The following is a 9,171-nucleotide window of genomic DNA, read 5'->3' as shown; positions in this document are numbered from 1 at the left end:
CTAGAACCGATATCACATAGCTGGATTCTTATTGTATTTGGTTACCAAAATTGTAAAATATATGTTGATACTAGCCTAAGAAGATAAGTTTATATGTATTATACTCTCCAAATTTTTAATTTTCTTTTTTATAAGGACTATCATTATGGCCCTGTGTTTCCTGATCAAATTTTACTTTTCTCTATTTGTCCTAAACTTAGGTTTAATTTCATCTAGATCCATATTCTTAAATATCCTGAAACATATATAGATCTTTTATTAAAATTTATTTTGCCTTGTAAGAAACCTTAAATCGTTAATTAAAAAAAAAGTTATTGGATTTTTTTGTGAAGATTGAGCAATTGCCACCGCATTGCTGACCTCGAGCAGCAATCAACTTCTCCACGTAGAACCCAGGGGTAGGAGATTCAGAATCTAACCTCTTCTCCCTTCCCCCTCCTGGGAGATTTTTTTGATATTCAGCTACAATTTTCAGCTTTGTGAGGCACCGTATCATCAAAGACAATGGCCAGCAATGTTACCAAAAAGATGGATCCTCACTCCATGAACTCTCATGTGTTCATTGGGAATCTCAATACCTTTGTGGTCCAGAAATCTGACATGGAGGCAATCTTCTCAAAATACAGCAAAATTGTGGGTTGCTCTGTTCATAAGGGCTTTGCCTTCATTCAGTACATTAATGAGAGAAATGCCCAGGATGCTGTAGCAGGAGAGAATGGCAGAATGATTGCTGGCCAGGTTTTTAGATACTAATCTGGCTGCAGAGCCAAAAGTGAACTGAGGAAAAGCAGGTGTGAAATGATCTACAGCAGAGATATCAGGCTCATCCTTTGACTTGGACCATGACTTTGAACGGGATTATTAGACAGAATGTACAGTTACCCAGCATGTGTTCCTCCTCCTCCTCCTATTGCTTGGGCTGTTGTGCCCTCAAAATGCCAGTGTGTATCAGGAAACACCTCATGAAGGGGCAAAAGTGGCTTCAATTCTAAGAGCAGACTGCAGGGATCTTTTTCTAAGTCTGGAAAGTTGAGGTGAAACAGATCACCAGCCCAGGTTGGATGCATGAGACAAGTGCTCAGGGCTGGTGCACTGGGAAGACCCAGAGGGATGGGATGGAGAGGGAGGTGGGAGAGGGGATCGGGATGGGGAACACATGTAAATCCATGGCTGATTCATGTCAATGTATGGCAAAAACCACTACAATATTGTAAAGCAATTAACCTCCAACTAATAAAAATAAATGGAAAAAAAATAAGTCTGGAAAGTTGAAAGGAGATGACCTTCAGACTATTAAGAAGGTGTTAACCCAGATAAAACAAAAAGTGAATTCTTTATTGGAAAGCCTGGAAAAAATTGAAAAGGAACAGAGCAACCAAGAAATAGAGATGAAGAATGATAAGTCAGAAGAGGAGCAGTGCAACAACTCCCTTAAGAAAGATGAGAATAATGTGAAGATGGAGTCTGAGGGGGATGCAGAGGGGTCAGACTCTGCTGAGGAGGGGAACCTACTGGATGATGATGATAATGAAGATCGGGGGGATGACCAGCTGGAGTTGATCAGGCTGAGGAAGGCGAGGATGACAGAGCGCCAATGGCGAGGATGACTCTTAAGCACATAGCAGGTTTTAGAAATCTTGTCCCATTATTTCTTTACTTAGGTGCTTGTCTACGATAAAAATTTTCACCAGATCCTCTCCCCTAGTATCTTTAGCACATGCTCATTGTTCTCCCCATCCTTGTCCTTCCCGTGTTCCTTAATTCATACTGCCCTGTGCCTAGTCCCATTTTCACTTCCTTTGACCCTCCTAGTAGTTATGTTAAGTCTTACCCTGTAATTTTTGCTTTTAATTTTGGTACCTCATTGTGACCTAACAATAAAAAGGATGTATGGTTTTTATCAACTGTCTCCAAAATAATATCTTGTTATACAGGGAGTACAGTTCTTTCCATTCACACAGTAATTGCTTCCCTAACTTCTCATTAGTTGAGTAGTCCCTGAGAGCAGCTTTGAGTTACAGGTATGTGTGTTATACCCCACATAAGAGTGCTATGTGGGGCTTTTCAACACAAATGTAACAATGTATTTTTGTGAATAAGAGTTGGCATGTTAAATGCATCTTCCAGAAAAATAACTAGTGTAATTGTCTTAAGATTTGTCTTCTAAAGTTGATACTGTGTGTTATTTTTGTGAACAGCCTGATATTTGAGGCCTTTTTTCTCAAAATAAACAAGTCTTTATTAAACCAGGGGGGAAAATGTTATTGAAGTATAGTTGATTGACAATGTTGTGTTAATTTCTGCTGTATAGCATGGTGATTCATTATCATAATATACATACACCCTTTGCCATATTCTTTTCCATTGTAGTTTATCACAGGATTTTGATTATAGTTCCCTGTGATATATACTTCTTATTTTTCCATTCTATACATAATAGTATCCATCTGATAATCCCCAACTCCCTATCCATCCCTCCCCTACCTCCTCTCTACCGTGGCAACCACAAGTCTGTTCTCTATATCTATGAGTCTGTTCCTTTTTTGTAGATAAGTTAATTTGTGTCATATTTTAGATTCCACCTATAAGTAATATCATATGGTATTTTTCTTTCTCTGTCTGACTTACTTCATTTAGTATGATAATCTCTAGGTCCATTCATGTTGCTGCAGATGGTATTATTTCATTCATTTTTATGGCTGTATACATTTCTATACATCTTCTTTATCCATTCATATGTTGATGGACAACTGGGTTGTCTCCTGGTCTTGACTTTGTGAATAGTGCTGGTATAAATATAAGGGTGCTTGTATCTCTTTGAACTATAGTTTTGTCTGGTGACATGCCCAGGAATGGGTTTGCTGGATCATAACGCAACTCTATTTTTTAGTTTTTTGAGGGACCTCCTTACTGTTTTCCATAGTGGCTGCCCCAGTTTACATTCCCACCAACAGTGTAGGAGGGTTTCCTTTTCTGCATACCCTCTCCAGCATTGGTTATTTGTAGACATTTTAATGATGGCTATTCTGACCAATGTAAGTACGACTTCATTGTAGTTTTGTTAAATCTTTAATTGTAAGTTTTAATTGCTTTCAAGAAACTGTTCTTTACTACTCTGGCTATATGACTTTAGACGAGTTCTTAATCTTTATATGCCTTAGTGTCCCCTTTGTAAAATGGGGATGAAATATAACCAGTCTCAAAGGTTGTAAGAATTAAATCAATTAAGCATTAATTCATATTAGATGTTATTGTTGTTCTCTCCCTTCTTGTCTTCCATTTGCTCCTAGGAGCTCTACTAACAATTACATATATTGACTTGTGAGTTTCTTTCTCTCACTTGTTTATAATCCTGTTAGATAAGTGCCTCAATTTTTCCCTTCCTAATGTTCATGTGTAACAGAACAATATATTCAGTGATTAACTGATTGATAGAAGAAAGAAACCTTTTTCTTGAGAAAGAAACCTTTTTCTGCCATCCTAAAATTAATAAAAATCAGAGATGTGTTAACCAGGATGTAAAATTGAGTTAAGAAGTATGACTATTGCAAGAGTAAGACTTCTTTGTAAAATGAGGCAAGTTTAGAAGATTGATTTGGGAAAAACTAGCAATTCATTATTAGCATAGGTTTAGTATTAAACAACTCTGATAGACCAAAATGACTGTATCAGCATTCAAAGCGAAGCTCTTAAATATTTGATCTTGATGCAAGGATCACCACCTGGTCTACTTATTTCTTACCTAGCATTAAAGATCACATTTGGAGAAACCAAAGACATGTATCAAACTGCCTGTTTTCTCCCCCTTTTTAAGACTACAAAAGGGTCTTTGACATAGAGAGATAGACTAGTCAATAATTAAATAGAACACAACTAATTAAGAGGAATATACATTTTCTTCCTGGACAACCAGGCCTGAAGCCAAAAGTTAACTACATTTAAATACAATTGGAGAGCCAATTCAAAACCAATACAAGATTCATCAGATGTGGTTAATCTTCCTCTGTTCTAGAAAAAGTCTGGAGAGGCCAGAACATTCATGACCAACAATCCAGGCAGCTTATATTCACCAAAAGCAAAATACTGATTAAAGAGAGAAATACTTCATGTGAAAAAGCACTTACTATGGATATAAATCCTGTAGGTTCAAGAAAAGGACACTATAAATGTGATTCATATGAGAAAATTTGAAATATATTTCAGAATTAATGATCAGCAATAGAAACTGTTTAAGAAATGATTGATGAAGGTAATGTATGTGGGAAGTCACTTTTCAGTACTAAGCTTAGAGAACTGTCTGCTGAACTTAATGAATATGATAAAAATGGGAAGGATATCAGTCATTATGGATACCTTGCTCAGCTTCAAACTTTGGAGCCAGACTCTGGATTTAATGAATCTCTGAAAGATTTTTACAAGGCAGGCTCTGATAGCCAAAAGAAATCCCATGCTGGAAAAGTAATGAATATGAAAGAACTTTCATCCAAAAGTCAGTCATCATATATGAGAAAACTCATAGACAAAAGCCCTTTGGAAACAGTGAACCTGAGCAATCCTGCAGAGTGTCAAAAAATTTAAATCAGAGAACACATATAGGAGAGAAGCCCTTTGGGTGTGATTCATTCAGTTACTCATCAACCATTATTGTACATTGCATAAATCAATCAAAGGACACACCCCATGAGTACCTCAAAATATGAATGCCATAATCCAGACAGCACAGCCCACTGAACATCAGAGAGCTTATACAGGACAAAAACCCAGTGAATGTAATGAATGTGAAGAAGCATTTAAGATTTCAAATTTTAAATATAAGAAAAGTGACACAGTGGAGAATCGTTATGAGTTCACTGAGTGTAGGATGCCTTACACAACAAGACTCACCTCACCCATACTCAGAGAACTCACATAGGAGAGAAATTATATGAATGTAATCAATGTTTCAGACTCTTCAACAAAAAACATATATACTTCACAACACATCAGAGGATGCACACAGGGAAGAATCCCTATGAATGTTCCAAATGTGAAAAAACTTCCAGTGTGAAGTCAGCATTTACTGTGCATCAGAGGATTACAGAGGGGAAAAACCCTGTGAATGTTCCAAGTGTGGGAAAGCTTTCTGTGTGAAGTCAAAACTTACTGTGCACCAGAGAACACATACAGGAGAGAAACCTTATGAATGTACTGAATGTGGGATAATTTTAAGTGACAAGTAGACACTGACTGAACCTCAGAGATCATACACAAGAGAGACCCTTTGTGTGTTCTGAATGTGGGAAAACCTTCTGTGGAAAGTCAAAACTGATTATACATCAGAGAACACACACTGGAGAGAAATGTTATGAATGTACTGAATGTGGGAAAACCTTAGTGGTAACTCACACCTCGTTGGACATCAGAGAAAACACACAGGAGAGAAGCCCTATGAATATATAGCATGTGGGAAAATATTCAGTCACACGTCTTCTCTTGTTGAGCATCAGAGAACACACACTGGGGAGAAATCCTTTGAATGTAGTGAGTGTGGGAGAACCTTCAATTCAAATCTCAAATTGCATCAGAGAACACACACAGGAGAGAAGCCCTCTGAATGTACTGACTGTGGGAAAGCCTACAGTCACAAATAAAGTCTTAATTATCATTGTGGAACACACACAAGGCAGAAGCCCTGTGGATATGATAAATGTGACATATCTTTCTGCCACAGTTTGCTTCTTACTAAATACCAGGGAATTCCAAAAGGAAAGAAGAACTGTAAGTATAATCTATGTAAGAAATCTTTTTTGGTAGAAGGCAAACCCCATGGTACATCAGATAGCACACCTGGGAGGTAAATAAGTAAAAATCAAGTTCATAAATCAAACTCATTGTATGACAAAGAATGGATGAGATGAAACACTGATCATCAAAGAATCAGAATAATGCAATATATTCTTCAAAATCCACTTACATAAGTAGGTATAACTAATTGTACATCAGAATGTTAGTCTATGATTAAAACTTTGTAGACAGTTTGAATATATTTTAGCCTTTGATAAGAATTCAAAAAAGTTTACATCAGAGAATCATTTAGAGGACTCTTAACGTGGAAACGGAGAAGGCAATGGCACCCCACTGCAGTACTCTTGCCTGGAAAATCCCATGGACGGAGGAGCCTGGGAGGCTGCAGTCCATGGGGTCCTGAAGAGTCAGACATGACTGAGCGACTTCACTTTCACTTTTCACTTTTATGCATTGGAGAAGGAAATGGCAACCCACTCCAGTGTTCTTGCCTGGAGAATCCCAGGGATGGGGTCGCACAGTTAGATACGACTGAAGTGTCTTAGCAGTAGCAGCAGTAACATGGAAAAGTATATTACAAAGAAATAGTACATAATCACAGTTTTATTATAAGATGTAATACAAAATATTTTATAAGCCAATATTGTGATATGTATATGAGAATGTTGAGAAAAAGGAAGTCCCATGTTGTATTTTCCGCTTTTAATGCTCTAGTGAAAGAAATAAATAGCTAATAAATTACCAGCTAATAAATTACCTGGTGTTCTTATATGTAACTATATTTACATCTTAGTTGAGAGAGAGAGTGAAATCTTCATTGTCCTGTCCCTTGCAAAGAAGGACACCTACTAAGAAACTGATATCAAAAAAAGACATGCTTCTAAGTGGTTTGTCTTTTTGCGTTACCATAACGTGTCATCTTAACTGATAACAGTATTTAGTACACACTTTATATTTGAATCCTCTCTGAAATGTTTGCTCTCTCCACCTAACAGTAAGCTTATAGAGCCTGAAAAACTAATCTGTAGGGAAAATATTGCTCCTAGAAGAAACTTCCATTGGCCTTTTTCCTTTTTTGGCTGCACCTGGTCTTAGTTGTGGCACCTGGGATCTTTTTTTTTTTTCTCTTTTAGTTTTGGCAAGCAGGAACTTTAGTTGAGTCATGCTAACCCTTCATTGTGGCCAGTGGGATCTAATTCCCCAGGGATCAAACCCAGGCCCCCGTGTATTGAGAGCTCGTGGTCTTAGCCACTGGACTGCCAGGCAAGTCCCTCCTCTGGCTTTTTAAACAGCTTTATGGAGGTATAATTTGCATACCATAACATTCACTCACTAAGTGTACCACTCAGTGGTTTTCAGTAAATTTTCAGTTGTGCAAATATCACTGTAATCCAAATTAGGGACATTTCCATCACCCAGAAATATTCTCTTGAGTAAATATGCTCTCAGTCTCCACCCACAGCCAACCACTGATTTGCTTTTTGTCTCTGTAAATACATGACTTTTCTGAATGTTTCATACAAATATATGACCTTTTACATCTAATTTCTTTTATTAGATAAAATTTTTTGGTCTAATTTGGATTTGTCTAATTTTTAGGTTTTTTCATGTTATGGAGATCCAATTTCTCTATATCCTGACTACCATTTAGTATTGTCTGTTTTTATAATAGTCATTCTAATGAGTGTGAAGTGGTATCTCATATTAATTTGAATTTCCCCAGTGACTAATGATGATCAGCCATGGCTAACCATGTATATCTTGTATATCTTCTCTGGTGAAATGTCTCATTGCAAGTCTTTTGCACCTTTATGAATTGATTTGTTTTTCTTGCTTTGAGATGTATGCCTACATTTTCTGCCCTGACTTTAAGTATGTGAAAGTCGATCAGTTGTGTCCAACTCTTTGTGACCCTGTGGACTATACAGTCCATGGAATTCTCTAGGCCAGAGTACTGGAGTGGGTAGCTTTTCCCTTCTCCAGGGGATCTTCCCAACCCAGGGATCGAACTCGAGTCTACCGCATTGCAGGTGAATCTTTACCAGCTGAGTCACAAGGGGAGTCATAGAATAGAGTCATCTGTGCCTGCTTCATTTGAAAGCTGATAAACCTTGACTGTGAGTATACAAGTAACCTGGCCAGAGACATCCAGTTTGTTAGTAGCAGAACCAGAAGTAGAAAAAGTCTGTGCATGTTATAACAGATAAGTTACCCACCAGGTTCTATTACAACTTAGTTAGAAACAAGTTTTTAATATGTATTTTTGTATTTGTGCTAGGTCTTAGTTGTGGCATGTGGGATCTAGTTCCCTGACCAGGGATTGAACCCATGTCCCCTGCAGAGTCTTAGCAAATGGAAAACCAGAGTAGTCCCACAAGTTTTTTTTAATTAATTTACTTTAATTGGAGGCTGAATTAATTTACAATACACAAGTTTTTAAGTAGACCTTTTCCTCAAGGAACCTCCAGTCCCTTTCTGCAGGGTGATTTCTCTGACTCTAAGGATAGGCTACTCAGGAATATAAGTAAACAAATATGTTGAGTATTTTTCCTACAACATTGATTATGAAAAATAACGGTTTGTCTTCTGTATATTATTTATTCAATTAGTTCTAAATTGGTTCGAAAAGAAAAGTCAAATTAATAAATCATTAGGGAGTAAACCCAGGGTTAAATTGCTCAGCCAAGCTCTATAAATTACCTGTCAGGGTTGCACATGTTAATTCTTCCTGCACGTGGTTCTTGCTGACTCCTCAGGGGCCAGAGAAACTTTTTCCCAGAGGGGCTTTCAACCAGCTGGTAGGCAGAAAGTTTTAGGAAGCCAAGTCTCAGAGATTCACAAATATCTCACTTGACCCACTCCTATTTTCTTCTCTCATAGCTGTGCATTCAGCCTTTTCTGTATTTTCCCGAAAGGGACAGAAAAAGAATAAGTTTGTTCCTGGTGAGTTGTCTGTTTATTCATTTCTCACATTGTCTTCCACTGCAACAATAATTAAAGATTAAAATGATAAAAAATTTTAAGGAATATATATAGAGAGTTAACAGATCTAAAACAAGGAAAAGTCAGCCTTTAGTTATATGGAGATAATCATAATTTCTTTGTTTATATGTATATTATACATGTAAGTATCATTTTTATAATAATAATTATATGTGGCTTTATCTCTGATAGTTTATACGAAAGGAAAACTCTTTTCTTTGAGTTTAAGAATAAACAAAAATAATTCTTCATGGAATATAAAGACTTCCTGGCTTGAAGTCTGAAAAAAATTTCTCTGCTTCATGAAAGTGAGGTGGCTGAAAACCTCACTTAACAAGCCTGAAACGATTGCTGCCTCTCTTTTTCTTTTCTGATTGTTCTTTAGTAGGCACAGAGGGAAGAGAG

General features: G+C 37.1%; 2 pseudogenes; both read left to right on the top strand.

Moving 5' to 3' along the window:
* Window positions 1-340: 340 nt before the first annotated feature.
* Window positions 341-1,696, top strand: LOC136159719 (heterogeneous nuclear ribonucleoproteins C1/C2-like; annotated as a pseudogene).
* Window positions 1,697-4,236: 2,540 nt separating this feature from the next.
* Window positions 4,237-5,630, top strand: LOC136157208 (zinc finger protein 630-like; annotated as a pseudogene).
* The last annotated feature ends 3,541 nt before the right edge of the window (window positions 5,631-9,171 follow it).

The sequence above is a fragment of the Muntiacus reevesi genome, chromosome 2 (genome assembly GCF_963930625.1).
Source record: "Muntiacus reevesi chromosome 2, mMunRee1.1, whole genome shotgun sequence".
Lineage (NCBI taxonomy): Eukaryota > Metazoa > Chordata > Mammalia > Artiodactyla > Cervidae > Muntiacus > Muntiacus reevesi.
This window is presented reverse-complemented; position numbering and strand designations above follow the sequence as displayed.